Consider the following 21,290-nt stretch of genomic DNA (forward strand, 5'->3'; position numbering starts at 1 on the left):
CATCATCCAACTCCAACTGGGTCTCAAACCCAATTCAACAGGGATTCAAAGCCTGATAATACCCAATCCTTGATCACCAACCCAAAATAGGAACAATTCGAAACAAGATGTTACAGCTCTCTCCCACTTAAAATAGATTTTATCCTCGAAATTCATCCTTACATTTCTCAACATGCCAAACAATATGAGCAACACTACCACAACCCTAGTACAAATCACCAAACCTGAAAGGGAATAGACCTTAACCCCTTGCAGAAAACCACCTCTATGTTTCCCGAAACCTCAAATTAATCTGACTTCCCGACAAACCTCCCACATTGAATTACTAGCATACCATTTCCTCATTGATACCAAACTAAACAAATTACTTCCAACACTATTTATCTTGATGCTTCCATAGGAAAAAATCACTGATAGTATACAGTTTCAAGACACTTACACTTGACAGAAGGCTCAGATAATCCTCTGAGTATAAGATTCCTCCCTGCAACGGTTAGACTCATACGAGATCTGCGCAACAAGGTCCAATCAGCCACTATGAGATTATTGAATCAACTGCAAGCAACTTAACACATACCCAGAATAACAAGAGACCTCACATACGAATCCCAAATCACTAAAACCACTCTGAATCATCTTGCTGCCACTTAGCTGCTTCCCAAAAGCAACTGAGACCTCCTTAGTCCTAACTTGTCTACCAACTATTTGAAACACTATACACCTACCTGATCCTTGAATCAAAAGACACACAAGCACACATTAGCCCACACTACTCCCAAAAGAAGATCTCGACTGGAAAGAATTACCTAAACGCACCTTGCCACCAAATCTACTGCTAAAAATAAATGCTACATGACCTACTGGAGCCTCATATCATGCCCGATCTCCAACAACCTAGCTTCTCCTAATTCCAAACATGTTGTGGCTCTTCCACAGATAGAACCATCCGAAGACACAACATAATGTCTCGATTCGTCATCATACTAACCCATTCCTTACCTTGAACCTTGCGATTAATGCCCTTGGCATAGAGATACCCCAAATTCTAATTCTGCTAAAACGAAAATCTCGCACAAACATGTGTGATACCCGACTCGTGACCTTACCCAAAACCGATTTGAGATTCCACTCATAACCCAAGATCCACTAATCTGAACTTACATTTCACACCACAACCTTCTGATTACTGACACCCCTCACCTGACCGATAAATAAATACTCCCCAAACCATCTCTGAAACTACCAATCTCACACCTGGTCCAACCACTAGGTTCCCAATAGTCCAACAACAGGGCTACCCAACCTAAAAACCCTCTACATCACACACTGATTATCCACATGATCCTTCAACTCAAGATCTAAAACCTTGACCCAACGGTCTCTACTATGTCCAACCTGAAATTCTATAATCACATGGGCCTCACTCACATGCCTACTCATCAAGAGCCCATTAGGCTCGACTCCACCTCGGAACCCAATGGTCCTTAACCTAGAACAGAGAATAATTTCAACGGCCATCCTGGTCAGCGTGCCCAAGGAACGAACTAATTCTTCTTCCATGTTTTTGATCGTTTCGATAACAATCTACCTTGGGCTGGTGAATGCTATGACCTCATCGCAGTCTTACAACACTTCCAACCAACCATGGTTACTAGCCATGGCCTTAACACACTCAAAACATCAAAATACCACTCATCCTGATCTGAATCCTACAACCAATCCGCAATCCGGGTCACACGTTTGAATCCCACAACCTACTATGAATACCAATGGAGGTGACGACCTGTGGTTAGGAGTTTCCTGAACTCCCACCAACGCAACCTTAATCTGAACAACTACTTAATTATCCTACACTTGTACTCGATGAAGGTCTCTCACCTCTTAATCCTTATAGATCTCCGAACTCTCTCCCTTAAGCAGTATCGACACCCCATACCTAGCGCTAAACATACTAGTGTTCCATTTCTAGCTAACTCTATGATCACCTGGCCCTGAAACCCTGAAGGTAACTTCTGAAAGGTTAGCCAATCTCCTAATCCAGATTGCCTCACTTAATACCAATCCTAAGTTCTTACACTGGAGACTAAAACAATAACCCTTTCCCTGAACCGATAAATCTTTATCCCAACTTCCATTCTAAAAGAATTATTGAATTCTAACTAAATACTACCTATGCGAACATTAAAATCCTCTTATACTTCTGATGACCAAACAACCCATGTAAATGACACTACCACCTTCCTGCCACCACTCCACTCCTAGCAACAGTAGTACTTGAACCCAAAAGTTCTTCCATACACAACCGCTGCTCTCACCTAAATAAATACTAGAACCACATAACCCTAACGATTACTAGAGAACTTACTCTCCAAATCTTGACCATATACCTTTCACACAATCCCCCCTGAACCGATCTCGACCAGACCCAGAATGTCAACCGAACACATTGGAACCTGTTACACAAGATACAACCCCTCAATAACCCACTAATGATTCACAACATGTTATAGGCATAAAACAATTCTTGAAGATATAACCCAACGAAACATAGAAAAAACCTGAAGATAGCACTCACCCAAACTAATATAACATTCCATGCAACATCAATACTGATAAAAACCGAAGAAAAACAAAAGACAATGTAACATCCCCATTTTCACTGCCAGAAAAGATCGATTTTGTTTATGCTTTATAAAAATTAGAGTACCTGTTTTAATAAAATGTTGCGAAATTTGTTCCCAGTAAAACATGATAAATACATTATCAAAGCATTTCCGAAGAAAAGTATTTTTATTCATTTTAAAACATTTGGGATGTCATTGTCAATACAGAAACATCAGCATAAACAGAACTTACATTTATTATCACTAGTGATTTATATCTCCTTAATCTCTGAGTGTAATGTGACTTCATATCAAAACATGTGATATAAATAAATTGAGTGGGTTAGGTTGGGAAACCTGGTGAGTACATAGGGTTCTCAACCCATAATAATATAATTATTATGTTTAAACATCAAACAAATAACCCAATTACCCATCCCCATTATCTTCTTTAGTCTTAAGGATCTACCTTAAGAATCAGCTATTCCTCATTCATTCATTCCTAAGGATTATCCTAAGGAATTGGCATGAAGTCCATCGTCATCGAGTTTAGGCACTAAGTCTGCATAGTCGCCAGAGTTTATACAACAGACACTAAATCAGCAGAGTCGCCAGGGTTTAGGCATCAGGTATGCATGATTGCCAAGGTTTAGGCACTAAGTATGCATAGTCACCAGGGTTTAGGCATCAAGTCTACATGATCACCAAGGTTTAGAGTACACCGGGTGAACACCTCGTTCACAACACCTACAGGTTGTGAGCCTGCTAGTGTTCCACGAGACTGTCTAGAATAGTCCGTAGTTTTCATCCATACTCTGCTAGATGACGGAGACAACGCTTGGGTAAAGACTTCTCTCATTGTTCACCTGTCATCGTTATCACATATTCTATATCACCCCTCATCTCAACATCCAACTGATATTTCATCTACCTATGTTTTACCCAACATACTTTGTATCTATTAAATACATATACATTTTAAATCATTTAAAACATGTATAAAATCTTTCATCCGAAATACACAACAAGTATCTAGACAATATATACACATAGCACGTAATTTATATAAAATACTTCATATATATGTGTAAGATGAAAGGGACCATGCACTCACCTGAGAAGGTGGTAACTCGACACTCGAACAACACTTCGTTACTCTCAACACGATTTTCCTCGGACAAAACCTAGTATCATTGCCACTAGAATTTAGTCTAATATTCACTGAGACTAATTAATAGTCTAGCTAATATTACTGTTATATAAGCATTAATAAATACTTATATAACCCATAATAATACCCGAAGTACTTATTATAAGTTCCTAATAATGTTACTATTATTAAATAAAAGCTATACTAAAAATAGCGTAGGCGTAACTCACTTACAACGGGTTTTATAGATAAACGGGCTTCTCTTGGATCAGCTTTTCCAAACCGAAAGACCCTTTTTCTCGGGACTCCAGGAGCCTAAGGGATTTTTTCGGGTGCTAGGGAGGTTTACCTAGGCTTAGGAGGGGGTTAGGGGGTAGAGAGAGAAAGCAAGGAGAGAGAAGTGAGAAATGAGGGCTGCCTTCGACCTCCTTATATAGCCATTAGCTTCAACATATGTTGGGCATTCCTGCGATGGTATGTGCAGCGTACCTCGTACGTAGGGCGCTTCGGCCTTACGTTGCTCGTTTGTACAACCACTTATCCGAGCCTCGCTGGTGCGACGTGGATCTTCCAAAGCCAAGTAAAATACGAACGTGGGGCGTTCCTTCTCGTACGCGCTGCGTAGCGAGCCTGCTGTCACCCATCCGAAGCGAGTCTGTGATCAGGAAGCAACGGCAGAGATGCGGCCACGTCATTTCCCCTCTCGCAGATTCGCAATTTTCCTTCCCGACTTCAAAAATTCGTAACTTTCACATACGAACTCTGTTTTCGATGTTCTTTATATCCACACATAGGAGGGAACGTGCTCTACAACTCTCGTTTAGACTCTATCGGCAAGTTTTGACTTTATTTTAAAAGTTATATTTTTTAACAGGCCAGGACAGTTTGGTTCGTTAAAAATCCATAACTTCTTCATCTGACATCCGTTTTCATCTATCTTTTTACCTTTACGCTACTATTAACGAGACCTTCGATTCTCATTTAGGTTGTGTTGGCTAGAAACTGCTCGATCTAATATTCGAACTCCGGGCTATCTACTGCTAAGCCGAAACTTCGAAAAATCATAAGTTCCTCATACGAAGTCAGATTTGGGTGTTCTTTTTATGGACGCACTTGGTTTAATGTATTCTACGACTTTTTTTTGGATCGCTAAGGATAAAAATTTCTCTACCATAAATTCACTATTTACGCTTCCTAATGTCATGTCGGTTCCGTCGCGAAACTTCCATGGGTCATAACTTCTTCGTTATAACTCGGATTTCGGCATTCTTTACATGTACAGAACCCTTGAGACATATTCTACAACTTGGTTAAGATTATTTATTCTAAATAATATCTTGTCGAAAAGTCGTTTTCGTCCTCTATTATCTCTAAATTGACTAGCCCGAATCTACGAACGTTACAATTATCTCCCCCTCCTGATGATTACGTCCCAAAATCATCAATGAAACAAGACTTAAAGGATGGCTCCATACGTTATCTCTTCATCCTAAGTAATAACCGTAAATTTGATGTTTCTTTGAACGAGTATGTAACTCCAAGACTTCCTGACTGCAGGAGGTGCTCGATCTTGCCCTATCTCACGTTAAACTCCAAATTCTGACCTTCAAGTCACAATCTCGATCCTCACTATATACGAGCTTAAGATAAGTTCTTTTATTACTACAATGGAACGATGTGTTATATTCTTATGGCCTATCATCGTATGGTGTAATGCTTAAACTCAGGTCTCTTAGAGTCTTCCAAAACATACTATACTTTCCTTCATGTTCTAATTGATGGGTTTTGAGCATTCTAACACTTCCTAAGTGTACATGAAACCCTAATATACCTTAGATCTATGTTTGTCTGAGATACATGCAAATAATTATTTTTCCAAGGTTCATATACTAACTAGCATGGCATGGGGAACATGAATCAAATAAAGCTAGTAGAAATACTTACCTTGGAGTAGTAGTTGATTGCTTGGAGTTTTAGAGCCTAGCACCAATAGTGTGAATGCCTCAAATGGAAATCACAAATCACCACAAACTTGGAACTTTGAGAGAATAGTCACTACTATCTTGAAATCGGCCCTCACCTCAACAAGTGTCAACTAGTATGATTTCAAGAACCAAAGCCTCCTTTATATAGTGTGGTGGATTAGGGTTACATCCATGTAAACCCTAATACCCATGTCTCTTCATTTCCATGAGATCCATGGGTTAAAGCTGCATAGAGTATCCATGGACTTTTCCATGCAAGACTAGCCCATTCCAAATAAGCATTAGCCCACACTATATAAATATAGAAGCCCATATTTAATTAGTAATCTCTTTGATCTCTAAATTAATCCTAGATTAATTATAGATCAATACTAATTAAATAATATGATCTTATATTAATATATTAGAACTTATAATATATTAATAAATCATAACTTGTACTATTCTCAAATATTATCCATAAATTGTTCGGGTGAAGTGCAACCCAAATGGACCATGTCAGGTCGAGTCAAGTACATACCAAATATAATTATGGACTTAGACACTATATCCAACAGTCTCCCACTTGGATAAGTCTAATAACTATAGTTGCAAGTATGACTTCAGGAACCGACCAACAATCGTAGCTCTTTAAACTCTGTTGAACTAGAACGCGCCATTTTAGATAAGTGATCATATAATCCTCTGCTCAAGATATCATCCGAACAAATACATGGAACATGGTCTTACTTATTGTCCAGCTTTTGTTTCCTGATTTCCGATTTATTTGACATACAACTTAACTGAACACATCAATTTAGTTCTGACCGGGCCCGATACATAGGTCAACACAGAATCATCGAGGGGCCCAGATTTCAGCTTCTAATCCTAGAAGGAACAGATAAACTTCGACTCATATGTTTGTTCTACCACTCATTGAATTATACACAAAGGCACGTTTTATAACATCGAGTTACTAATGCGTTTTCATACAATCAATGCATAATCGACTCGTAAGTAACAAATCATATCTCTAGGTTTGAAGACTTATATGATATTACCGTCTCACGATCACTCGAGATAAAATTCCATGAAGTAATTCCAGTGAGCGTGGGTTGAGTCCAATGCTCAGAACTTATGAGCACTCATGATTGTTGTAGCCATGTCCAAAACCTTAGACCTCTGCAACCAATCATGACAGTCTTGATTCATACCTACTTCCGGCATATGACCGACTGTGGAGGTTTGAATAATATGATATACCAAACATAATTATTCTGGAAGTCAAAACATGCAAAAGAAATATAGTAAACGATCGACAAGAGATAGCAACACTTTACTCATAAATAAAACACCTTTTATTCATCATCTAATGTCAATTACACTTTACAAATTTCATAATTTATCTAACTACTAAAACTTATATCATCCTTCATCCCTATGCTCCGAGCATGCTGGAGATGCTTAACCCTACTCAGTCCCTTCGTGAGGGGATCTGTTGTGTTCTCATCCGATGATACCCTCTTTGCCACGAGGATTCCTTCTTCTATTCGATGTCTGATGAAGTGATATTTTCTGTCAATGTGTCTGGATCTCCCATGATCTCTTGGTTCCTTGGCTAAGACAACCGCACTATTGCGGTCACAAAAAATCTCCATTGGCTCCTTTATTGCTGATACAACTCCAAGGTCTCCGATGAAGTTCTTTAGCCATATAGCCTCCTTTGCTTCCTCACTTGCTGCTATATACTCTGATTCACAAGTGGAATCATCCACTGTCTCCTGCTTGGAACTCTTCCAAGTGATTGCTCCTCTGTTTAAGGTAAAGACCTAGCCCAACTGAGAGCGGAAATTATCCCTACCAGTATGGAAGCTAGCATCACTATACCCTACAACTCTCAAGTCATCACTCCCACCGAAGGTAAGGACCCAGTCCTTAGTTCTTCGCAGGTACTTGAGTATATTCTTTACCGCAGTCCAGTGTTCCTTGCCAGGGTTCCCCTGATACCTGCTAACCATGCTTAAAGCAAAGGCTACATCAGGTCGAGTACATGTCATAGCATAGATGATCGATCCTACAGCTGAAGCGTAAGGTAGTCGACTCATTTATGCTATCTCAGCCTCAGTACTAGGGCTTTGTGTCTTACTCAATCTGGCATTACGCTCAATGGGTAACTCACCTTTCTTGGAGTTATGCATGTGAATCTTTTCAACACCTTCTCCACATAGGTGCTTTGACTAAGTCCAATTAGTCTTTTACTCATGTTTCTTAAAATCCTTATCCCTAGGATATAGGCAGCTTCACCAAGGTCCTTCATAGCAAAACACTTCCCAAGACAGGACTTTACTTCCTGCAGGGTTGGGATGTCGTTTCCTATGAGTAGTATGTCATCCACATACAATACCAAAAGGCTAACTATACTCCCACTAGCCTTGACATAAACACAAGATTCATCTTCACTCCTAGAAAAGCCAAATTCCTTAACCTTTTCATCAAAGCAAAGATTCCATCTGTGAGGTGCTTGCTTTAATCCATAAATGGATTTCTCAAGCTTACACACGCTATTAGGGTACTCGTTGCTGACAAAACCATCTGGCTGACTCATGTAAACATCTTCAGTCAACTTTCCATTAAGGAAAGCGGTTTTGACATCCATTTGCCAAATTTCATAGTCATGAAATGCAGTTATGGCTAACATAACCCTAAAAGACTTAATCTTGGCTACTGGAGAAAATGTCTCATCATAATCCACTCCAGGAATTTGAGAGAAACCCTTTGCAACCAGTCGAGCCTTATAAGTGTGTACATTACCATCCATGTCGGTCTTCTTCTTGAAGATCCATTTGCACCATACAGTCTTACGACCTGGTACATTCTCAACCAAGTTCCAAACTTGATTATCATACATGGATTGTATCTCGGTATCCATAGCCTCTTTCCATTTAGCAGACTTGGGGCCTGCCATGGCTTTCTCGTAGCTGTTAGGGTCATCCAGACCTACTAGTGTCCTATCACTAATAAGTGTCTCACCTTCTGCAGTAATATGGAAACCATAGTAATGCTCAGGTGCACTCCTAACTCTCGTGGAACGCCTTAGAGGTACAGATTCGTCAATTGGCTCAACATGAGTTTCCTCCTCAAGTTGAGGGCTAGTGTTTGAAGTTCCTTCACCACTTGACGCTTGATTTCTTCAAGATCAATTTGCCTCCCACTATCTCCTTGGCTTATAAACTCTCTTTCTCGAAAGACTCCTCTTCTTGCTACAAAGACCACCTTATCACTAGGTCTATAGAAGAGGTAACCTAAGGATTGTTGTGGGTAGCTGATGAAAATACACCTCTCGCTTCGAGGTTCGAGCTTATCATGAGTCTCGCATCTCACGAAAGCCTCGCAACCCCAAATCTTGATGTGGTCTAGTTTAGGTACTTTACCAGTCCACATCTCGTGAGGAGTTTTGGCAACTTTCTTTGTAGGGACTAGATTAAGAATATGGGCGGCAGTCTCTAAGGCATACCCCCAAAATGAGATTGGTAGCGAAGCTCGATTCATCATGGAACGAACCATGTCTAACAAGGTTCGATTACGCCTCTCAGCCACACCATTCAACTGTGGTGTCCTGGGAGGTGTCAATTGTGAGATAATCCCACATTCCCTTAGATAGTCGAGGAACTCTGAACTAAGATACTCGCTACCTCGATCGGATCCAAGCATCTTAATGTTCCTGCCCAATTGATTCTCGACTTCCTATTTAAATTCCTTAAACCTTTCGAAAGTCTCTGACTTATGCTTGATTAAGTAGACATATCCATATCTATTGTAATCATCAGTAAAAGTCAAATAATAACGATTAGCATCCCTTGTGGCATGTTTGAATGGTCCACACACATCCGTGTGTACAAGGTCCAACAAACCTTCACCCTTCTCATAAGAACCTGTGAAGGGTGACTTTGTCAGTTTTCCAAGTAAGCATGATTCACAACTATCATCTGACTTTAGGTCAAACGACTCCAAGATTCCATCCTTTTGGAGTTGGCCTATGCGTTTCTTGCTTATATGTCCAAGACGGCAATGCCATAACAATGCTTTATCCAAGTTATTATTATTAACATAATCAATACACAATACATTATTTCCTAAGTAATCAACCATAGATATTGTTTCATACATGCCATCACAAGGTAATGCTTTAAAATAAAGAACATTATTAAAGAAAGCATCAATAGAACCAACTTCATTATTAAATGAAAAGGTAAACCCTTGTTTATACAATGCATGAAAGGAAATAATATTTCTTGCCATCTCTGGCGAATAACAATATTTATTCAAATCTAAATTTAAACCACTACTTAGCGACAAAGTATAAACTCCAATCTTGGTGACAGGTGTAACTTTCCTATTCCCCATGATTAAGTTTAGTCTTCCTTGCTCCACATTCTCACTTCTTATTAGTCCCTGCAAGTCACAACAAATATGTATACCACAACCGGTATCAAGGACCCACGACTTAGAATGGGGGTGAGTTATTAGAAATGATAGTGTAAATACCTGCATGGTTGGGTTTAACTTTCCCATCCTTCACATCTTGCTGGTACTTTGGGAAGTTCCGCTTCCAATGAGCCTTTTCATGGAAATAGAAGCATTCAGCCTCTTTTGGGTCAGAAGAAGGAGTGATGAAACCTTTCTTGGTTCCACTTGAAGAAGAGCCATCAAGGGTCCTAACCTTGGTACCCTTCGAAGAACTCTTTCTTTTCTTCCCTCGTCCTTTCCCAATTGCCAAGACAGGGGCGGAGTTGATAGGACTAGGAGTAGTAACAACCATCCTACCCTTAAGACCACTTTCTGCGGTCTTTAAGAGTCCTTGAAGTTTGCTGAGTGTGACCTCTTCCTTGTTCATGTGGTATGTCATGCGGAATTGATCATAACATGAAGGTAAGGATTGCAAAATTATATCTATTGCAAGCTCCTCAGGGAAGTTCACATTTAGCTTCAGAAAACAGTCCACAAATCTTTGCATTTTCTGCATGTGGCCCGTGATGGTTTCACCATCCTTCATGTGATTTGTTATCATGGAGGAGATGATTTCATACCTCTCTTGACGAGTACTTTGATGGTATCTTTCCATCAAGTCTTGGTGCATCTCATAGGGGTAGAAATCCTGATAGGATTTTTGGAGATCAGCAGTCATGGTGGCCACCATGATGCATGCCACTTTCGTGGCATCCCTTTCATGTGCCATAAACTCAATGATCTCTTGAGGAGTTGCGACTGTATCATCAATCTCCTTAAGCTCCTTATCGAGGACATATTCCTTGTTCTCGTAGCGCGTAATCATTCTGATGTTTCTGATCCATTCATTAAAGTTGGATCCATCAAAACCGACTTTCCCACACAAGTTCATAAGAGAAAAGGAGCCATTAGGATTAGAGCCAGAAGCAGCAGTGTTTGCAGACATCTCAGAAAAAGAAAAGTTTAGTTTAGAAATAGAGATAGTCCTTAATAAAACACCCAAATGTAGTATTAAGGCTAGGACCCAATCACAATATATTATACTTAGAAGAGGTATGCCGTAATCTAAGTAATAACATATTTGAAAGGTAGGTGAATGACGATTCACCAATTTCCACCAAAGTCGAAATATTAAAATATTTAATTTGGTTCTTAGAAACTCCTAGATTCTTTTGAGATTCAATGAACTTTTCAAAGGCATGTTTCAACCTCGAGTGTGCCCTCCAAGTTTTGTGATTGGGATGCCGAGGATCACAAAACGAGTTGTGAAGTAACCATGCAAATTACTTGGTACCCTTAATAAATTATCCCTCAATCGATGTGCCGGTTAACCACACACGCTCCATCGATACTATGATAAATATTAATTCACCCTTTACCTACCTTGTTAAGTCCAAGTTAGTGTGCTGGTTAACCACACAGGCTCCACTAACGACTTAGACAAAGTGTAAAGTGTAATTTCATGGATTAGCACCTTATTCACATTTTTCCTAAAGTAACTAAGATTGGGAATTTAATAAAATATTTAGTTACTTTATAATATTCATCATACTTTTAATGAGAATTTATAAGTCCTTGTCTTGCCCATTCGGCTAACGAACCTCCACTAGTCAAGCAAGCGGTGGGTGAGAGTGGACACCCATTAAGTTGCCATTTTATAAGCAACAACCTTATACCCACCTTATAGACTAGCTTCGTGAATGAGGCGTACTAGCGGTAAGACGACTTTGATCTTATACATATATATATATATATTATTATTAACTTATAATATTATAAGTATAAGGGTTGAATTTTAACTTTTAAAATTCTAAGGGTTGGAACTAAAGTTTAATATGACTTTACTTGTTCCAAAACTTGAGGGCAAGTTTTGTAAACTTTCAAAACTTTTCATTTCTTGTAACTTATGAGTTAAATAGAGTAATAAAAATGAAGACTCTTCATTTTTCTAACTCTTTTGTTCTTTTAATGGTTTTAATTTAATTTTGACTCTTGGTTTTCCATAACTTGAGGACAAGTTATGGACTCCATTAAAACACATTATGATCAAGAATTAAATTACCACATGTGACATCCCCAAAATCACGGCCAGAAAAGACCGGTTTTGTTTATACTTTATTTCAAAATCAGAGTTATCTTTTAATAAATGGTTTGCGGAATTTGTCCCAAAACAATAATATGATAAAGATTTATCAAAAGCATTTCCATAGAAATGTATTCATTAAAAGACTCGGGATGTCATGTTCGTACAGATCAAAAGTATAAACAGTACAATATAAGCCTTACTACATTATTTCATATCTACAGGCCTATATCCGTAATCCCTCGTCCAAAACATCACACCTATGCTCATGCGCCACTACCTGTAATACATAAAACTGAGTGGGTCAGGCTTGGGAGCCTGGTGAGCACATAGGGTTTTCAACCCACAATAAATAAGTTTATTAATTTCATCAATCAACAATAACCCGATTACCCGTTCCCGTTATCCTCACTTTACGTCCCTAAACACCTATCATAAGGGACCTAGCCTAAGGATTATCATCGGGACGGACACTACTGCTAAGGGGATTCCTCAGCAATAAATGTCCTAATAGGCAACCATGTGGGGGATGGAGTACACCGGTGAACACATCGTTCACAACACCTACAGGTTGCGAGCCTGCTAGTGTTCCACTGGACTGTCTAGAAGAGTCCGTGGTCGTCATCTATACTCCGCTAGATGACTGGATCAACAACAACAACATCGAGGCCTCTCATCATTTTATCACACATCACCTATTACATCTACCCATGTTTTACCCCAACATTTTCGTAGATATAAAATACATATACAGTTTAAATCATTGAAAACATGTATAACAACGTTCATCTAGCATAGATAGCAAGTATTCAGATAATATGCACACATAGCACGTAATTTATATAAAATACTTCATATCTATGTGTAAGTTGAAGGTAACTATGCACTCACCGGAAAAGGTGGTGATTCCGAACTCAGACAGCGCTTCGCTTCTTAAAAAGAATTTTTCTTCGACGAAACCTAGTATTATTACCACTAGAGTTTAGTTTATTATTCGTCGAGACTAATTAATAGTCTAGCTATTATTATTATTATTATATAAGCATCAAAAAAATACTTATATAACCCATAATAATAGCCCAAGTATTTATTATAAGTTCCTAATAACGTTACTATAATTAAATAAAAGTTATATTAAAAATAGCGTAGGCGTAGCTCACTTACAGCGGGTTTTATAGAAAACCGGGCTTTGCTTGGAGCAGCGTTCCTGAGCCGAAAAGCTCTTCTTCTCAGAGCCTTCGAGCACTCCGGGGCTTCCGCCTCGTGCTAGGGAGGTTCCCTAGGCTTTTCGGGGGATTTCGGGGCTAGAGAGAGGTTCTAGAGAGAGAGAGAGAGTAAAGAGAAGAAAGAATGGGAAAGGTGTGAAGAAAATGAGGGTGGGAGAGGTGGTATTTATAGGGTGAAATGTGGCTGAACTTGGTGCCACATGTCACCATCTGGTGGCAAGCCTTGGGGAGAAAGCAATGGCCAAGATTGTGCCACATCACCCATTTTCGCACAGCACACTTCCGACTTCTAAAATCCGTAACTTTCACATACGACCTCCGTTTTTGACGTTCTTTATATCCACGCGTAGGTAATAATAAGATCTACAACTTTCATTTTGACACCGTCAGCTAATTCTCGACCGATCTTAAATTTAACAGTACAAGGAGATTATACTGTTAAACGTCTGCGTAAAATTAATAACTTCTACATACGGACTCTGTTTTTGTCTGTCTTTTTACCGTTGATTTCCTATTAATGAGATCTTCAACTCTCATTTATGTTGCATAAGCCAAAAACCGCTCGAACTAAAATTCGAGTTTCAGGCCGTGCACTGCTAAGCCGAATCTTAGAAAAATCATAACTTCTTCATACGAAGTCAGATTTGGGCGTTCTTTTTATCGATGTTCTTAGTTTAACATATTCTACGACTTTTGTTTAGATTGATAAGGCTAAAAAGTCTTCTATCGTAAATTCACTATTTACGTCTCCCGGTATCGTGCCGGTTTTGTCGTAAAACTTCGGCGGGCCATAACTTCTTCGTTATAGCTCGGATTTCGGCATTCTTTATATGTACGGAAACCTTGAGACATATTCTACAACTTTATGTAGAGATATCGGGATTATCTCACACTTTAATTTTGACGCTCATTTTTATTCTTTAGTAATTATACATTTATAATTAAATAATAAACACATAAACACACATAATTCACATAATACTCAAATATTTCATATTTATTACTTCAAAAAGAGTTACAATAGTTGACCTAGACTATTACATTGACAAAAATGCTTAGCCCTGAAAACCCGGGCGTTACAATTCTCACCCCCTTAGGATGATTCCGTCCCGGAATCATGCATCAGCAAACAGATGTGGATAGCGACTCATCATGTCATCCTCTGTTTCCCAAGTGAGATTCGGCCCATTCGAATGTTTCCATCGGACTAGCACCAAGTCGACCATCTTGCGTCGTAACTTCTTAGTCTTACGGTCAATAATTGCCTCAGGCTCTTCGATCAGCCTTTTATTCTCATCCATCCTTAATTCCGAGATTGGAATTATGTCGGGAACATCTCCCATGAATTTCCTCAAATAACACACATGGAAGGTGTTATGAATACCATTGAGTTCTTCGGGCAATTCCAGCTTGTAAGCTTGGTTCCCAATCCTCTGAAGAACTTTGAATGGTCCAATAAACCTTGGACTCAACTTTCCTCGTTTCCCAAATCGTATAAGTCCCTTCCACGGTGAGACTTTAAGTAAAACGGAATCCCCAAATCGTATAAGTTCCTTCGACTTTAAGTACCTTCAATTTCTCAGCAGTCTCATGGACTATCTCGGGGCCCATAAACTGCTTCTCTCCGGCTTCAAGCCAACAAGACGGCGTACGACACTTCTGCCCATACAAGGCTTGATAAGGAGCCATCTTGATGCTCGAGTGAAAACTATTGTTGTAGGAAAATTCTACCAGAGGTAAGTGCTCGTCCCAATTCCCTTGGAATTCGAGGGTACATGCTCTCAGCATATCTTCCAACGTCTGAATCGTTCTTTCACTCTGACCATCAGTTTGCGGATGGTAAGCAGTACTCAAACACAACTTTGTACCCAACCCTTCTTGTAGACTCCTCCAAAACCTTGACGTGAAACGACTATCACGATCTGACACAATCGTAAGAGGGACACCGTGAAGTCTTACAATTTCCTTCACGTAAGCATTTGCGAGCTTATCCATACACCACTTCTCGTTGGCGGCTATGAAGTGTGCACTCTTGGTGAAACGATCCACGACTACCCAAATCATGTCGTGTCCATTCTTCGTTCTGGGCAGTTTAGTCACAAAATCCATGGTGATGTCTTCCCATTTACCCATGGGTACAGGTAAGGGTTCTAAACTCCCATACGGTTTTTGATGTTGTGCCTTAACCCTCGCACATGTTACGCACTCAGCCACATACTTCGCAACATCGAGCTTCATCGTCGGCCACCAGTAGTAGGGTTTTAGGTCCCTATACATTTTAGTGCTACCGGGATGAATCGAGTACATGGTCTTGTGTGCTTCTTCCATTAGAAGATCTCTTATTCCTCCCGTCTTAGGTACCCAAATTCGATCTTGGAATACATTCAGTCCTCGACTGTTCGTACCGAACACTAACGTTTTTCCCAAACGTTCTTCCTTTCGGTCATTCTTTTCTAAGGCTTCTTCTTGAGCTTTCCTGATACTTTCCACAATCATCGAGACGACTTCAATTCTTAACGCTCTTGGCCTTCTTCTTTCAAGATTGACTTTCCGACTGAGAGCATCAACAACAATATTTGCTTTACCTGGGTGGTAAAGTATCTCACAGTCGTAGTCCTTGAGAAGTTCTAGCCAGCGTCGTTGCCTCATGTTCAACTCCTTCTGATTAAAGAGATACTGGAGACTCTTATGATCAGTGAAGAGCTTGCACTTCGTGCCGTAGAGGTAATGCCTCCATATCTTTAAGGCGAATACTACCGCTGCCAACTCCAGATCATGAGTGGGGTAGTTCTTTTCGTGCTCTTTCAATTGTCGAGATGCGTATGCTATCACCTTTTCTCTTTGGGTCAGAACACAACCTAACCCGACTCCAGATGCATCACTATAAACTGCGAAATCTTCGACTCCATCGGGTAGAGAAAGTATCGGCGCTTCACATAACTTCTTCTTTAGCTTCTCGAACGCCTCATCGTGTTTCTCACTCCATGTATACGTAGCTCCTTTATGGGTCAAAGCTGTTAATGGAGCAGCTATCGAAGAAAAGCCTTGGATAAATCGTCGGTAATATCCGGCTAATCCTAGAAAGCTTCGAATCTCCGTGGGATTCTTCGGACGTTCCCACTTCATTACAGCTTCGATCTTGGCAGGGTCAACCATTATTCCTTCTTGGTTAACAACATGACCCAAGAATTGGACTTCCCGTATCCAAAAGTCGCATTTGGAGAACTTTGCAAAAAGCTTCTCCTTCTTTAACACCTCCAACACTTCTCGTAGATGCTTGCCATGCTCCTCCTGGCTTTTCGAGTAAATGAGAATGTCGTCGATGAACACTATCACAGATTTATCGAGGAATGGTTTACAAACCCTATTCATCAAATCCATGAATGCTGCGGGAGCATTGGTTAGTCCGAACGACATAACCAAGAACTCGTAGTGTCCATATCTTGTTCTGAATGCAGTCTTCTCAGTATCCTGCTCTCTCACCTTCAGCTGATGATATCCTGACCTAAGATCGATCTTTGAGAAGTAGCTCGAACCTTGCAGCTGATCGAATAGATCATCAATCCTCGGTAATGGATACTTGTTCTTCACCGTTGCCTTATTCAACTCTCGGTAGTCTATGCACATCCTCATGCTTCCGTCCTTCTTCTTCACGAATAACACCGGAGCTCCCCAGGGTGATGAACTAGGTCGAATGAAACCGCTATCCAACAGCTCCTGAAGTTGCATCATGAGCTCCTTCATCTCCGTCGGTGCTAATCGGTAAGGTGCCTTTGCTATCGGTGTTGTTCCTGGTAATAAGTCTATACGAAATTCTACTTGCCTATCAGGTGGTAATCCAGGAAGATCTTCGGGAAAGACTTCCGGATAATCGCACACAACCGGTATATTCTGCACCTCTTTCTTTTCTTTCTTAGCATCGATTACGAATGCCAAGTACGATGCACATCCCTTGGACAAACATTTCCTAGCTTTCATTAAGGATATGATTCCAGAACTCACTCTGCGTTTGTCCCCGTACACCATAAATGATTCCTTTCCGGGTGGGTTTATCCTAACTATCTTCTTTTGGCATAATATCTCGGCATCGTTGGCGCTAAGCCAATCCATACCCAAAACGATGTCGAAACCGTTTAACTCTATGGGTAATAGTTCCTCCTGGAATTCGTTTCCGTTTAGGTCAATGACGATGTTCCTAATACGATTACTAACAGGTACGAATTTGCCACTGGCAACTTCTACAATTAGGGCGTTATCAAGTTTTTCTACAGGTAATGCTAATTTCGCACTAAATTTATGCGACACAAAGGAGTAGTTGGCTCCGGAATCAAACAGTATATTTGCAGGCAAACCATTTACAAGAAAGGTACCTGAAGCGACGTCTGCTGCCTCCTTTGCAGCCTCGAGCGTCATCTGGAAGGCTCTCGCCTTCGGCTTTGGTGGTATGTTGGGTCTTCCTGCCTCCTTCTTCTTCGGGCAGTCCTTCAAAATGTGCCCTTCTTCATTACACCCATAACAGGCCTTCTGGTTAAGAGTGCATTCGTTGGCATAGTGCCCAGGCTTTCCGCATTTGTAACAAGTGACCCCTCCATCACACTTCCCAGAGTGCTTCTTCTTGCACTTGTCACACCACTTTGCTTCTGATCCTCCTCCTCTCGAACTAGACTTCGAGAATCTACCTTTCTTACCGGACCTCGAGGATCCGTCAAATTTCCGTTTCTCTCCCACTTCCGCTCTCTCCAGACCCTTTTCTCGTATCTGGGTCTCCACATTCTTAGCAGCCCAGATGGCAGCTTTCAGAGTGCTAGTTTGCTTGACCATTGGACCGAAGTCCGCTGGTAATCCGAGGGCAAATTTGTTAACCTTGGAGAGTTCAGTTGGGACGAGGTGAGGAACAAGCTTCATTTTCTCAGTAAAGCTTGCAGCGTATTCAGTAACGCTCATCCTCCCCTTCTTCAGACTCTGGAATTCGTTGTTGATCTCCAGAAGATCCTGCTCAGAGCAGTATTGCATCTTTAACTGTACCAGAAAATCCTCCCACGACATCTTGCTTGCTTCACCTTTGGGCATTGAATCAGCTAGTAGCTTCCACCAGCTTAGTACTCCAGATTTCAATAGAGGAACTGCAAGAGCAGTCTTCTGCCTATTGCTACACTCGCAACTCTCAAACATTGTCTCCATCTCAGAGATCCAGTTCATGACTTCCACCGGCGTCGGGCTTCCGGATAGACTCGGTGGCTTGGATGCCATGAAATCCTTGTATTTGCATCCACGCCCATCATTTCCTCCATCCTGGTGGTTTTGCCTAACTATCGGTGGGTTGGCTTGACCAATAGTCCCACTGTAGTTTCCTTCTTCAGTCTGCCCTTCGTTCAACTCGGGCTGTTCGAGCTGAATAGTCGCTTCCTCTCGATTTTGCTGGAGCAAACGCCTGGTTTCCTCCATTTGACGATCCAACATTGCCTGGATCATCGCTTGCACTCCGGCCATCGTTATTGGTCCGGCAGCGGCTTCCACAACTGGTATTTGCTCGATCACGGGGGGTTGGTGTCCGTTCCCATTTGCGTTTACGTTTCCGCTACGGGTCCTTACCATCTTGATCTATATACCGAATAAGGTGGATTTAGATCTTTATTTAGGAGAGACGTTTTAAATCGTCCTTATCACTCCGACACGTTTACATGCTAGTTCTAATATCGTAGTCGTACGTTTAGAATCCTAAACACATAAGGTTCCAGATCCGGTCGACAACAGACCATAGATCCCGAACAAAATAACAGCATATCATGCATAAAACATTTAGCACATAAAAGCATTTTAGGCACAATTCCTAAAATAAGCTAGTGCTCACACCTCACAATCATCGCTTAGCATTCTAAGTTTAAGTCTAGAAATCCTACAAATTCCTAGTTCGCTTAAACTAATGCTCTGATACCAACTGTGACATCCCCAAAATCACGGCCAGAAAAGACCGGTTTTGTTTATACTTTATTTCAAAATCAGAGTTATCTTTTAATAAATGGTTTGCGGAATTTGTCCCAAAACAATAATATGATAAAGATTTATCAAAAGCATTTCCATAGAAATGTATTCATTAAAAGACTCGGGATGTCATGTTCGTACAGATCAAAAGTATAAACAGTACAATATAAGCCTTACTACATTATTTCATATCTACAGGCCTATATCCGTAATCCCTCGTCCAAAACATCACACCTATGCTCATGCGCCACTACCTGTAATACATAAAACTGAGTGGGTCAGGCTTGGGAGCCTGGTGAGCACATAGGGTTTTCAACCCACAATAAATAAGTTTATTAATTTCATCAATCAACAATAACCCGATTACCCGTTCCCGTTATCCTCACTTTACGTCCCTAAACACCTATCATAAGGGACCTAGCCTAAGGATTATCATCGGGACGGACACTACTGCTAAGGGGATTCCTCAGCAATAAATGTCCTAATAGGCAACCATGTGGGGGATGGAGTACACCGGTGAACACATCGTTCACAACACCTACAGGTTGCGAGCCTGCTAGTGTTCCACTGGACTGTCTAGAAGAGTCCGTGGTCGTCATCTATACTCCGCTAGATGACTGGATCAACAACAACAACATCGAGGCCTCTCATCATTTTATCACACATCACCTATTACATCTACCCATGTTTTACCCCAACATTTTCGTAGATATAAAATACATATACAGTTTAAATCATTGAAAACATGTATAACAACGTTCATCTAGCATAGATAGCAAGTATTCAGATAATATGCACACATAGCACGTAATTTATATAAAATACTTCATATCTATGTGTAAGTTGAAGGTAACTATGCACTCACCGGAAAAGGTGGTGATTCCGAACTCAGACAGCGCTTCGCTTCTTAAAAAGAATTTTTCTTCGACGAAACCTAGTATTATTACCACTAGAGTTTAGTTTATTATTCGTCGAGACTAATTAATAGTCTAGCTATTATTATTATTATTATATAAGCATCAAAAAAATACTTATATAACCCATAATAATAGCCCAAGTATTTATTATAAGTTCCTAATAACGTTACTATAATTAAATAAAAGTTATATTAAAAATAGCGTAGGCGTAGCTCACTTACAGCGGGTTTTATAGAAAACCGGGCTTTGCTTGGAGCAGCGTTCCTGAGCCGAAAAGCTCTTCTTCTCAGAGCCTTCGAGCACTCCGGGGCTTCCGCCTCGTGCTAGGGAGGTTCCCTAGGCTTTTCGGGGGATTTCGGGGCTAGAGAGAGGTTCTAGAGAGAGAGAGAGAGTAAAGAGAAGAAAGAATGGGAAAGGTGTGAAGAAAATGAGGGTGGGAGAGGTGGTATTTATAGGGTGAAATGTGGCTGAACTTGGTGCCACATGTCACCATCTGGTGGCAAGCCTTGGGGAGAAAGCAATGGCCAAGATTGTGCCACATCACCCATTTTCGCACAGCACACTTCCGACTTCTAAAATCCGTAACTTTCACATACGACCTCCGTTTTTGACGTTCTTTATATCCACGCGTAGGTAATAATAAGATCTACAACTTTCATTTTGACACCGTCAGCTAATTCTCGACCGATCTTAAATTTAACAGTACAAGGAGATTATACTGTTAAACGTCTGCGTAAAATTAATAACTTCTACATACGGACTCTGTTTTTGTCTGTCTTTTTACCGTTGATTTCCTATTAATGAGATCTTCAACTCTCATTTATGTTGCATAAGCCAAAAACCGCTCGAACTAAAATTC

The sequence above is a fragment of the Lactuca saligna genome, chromosome 8 (genome assembly GCF_052625555.1).
Source record: "Lactuca saligna cultivar CGN05327 chromosome 8, ASM5262555v1, whole genome shotgun sequence".
Taxonomy (NCBI): Eukaryota; Viridiplantae; Streptophyta; class Magnoliopsida; order Asterales; family Asteraceae; genus Lactuca; species Lactuca saligna.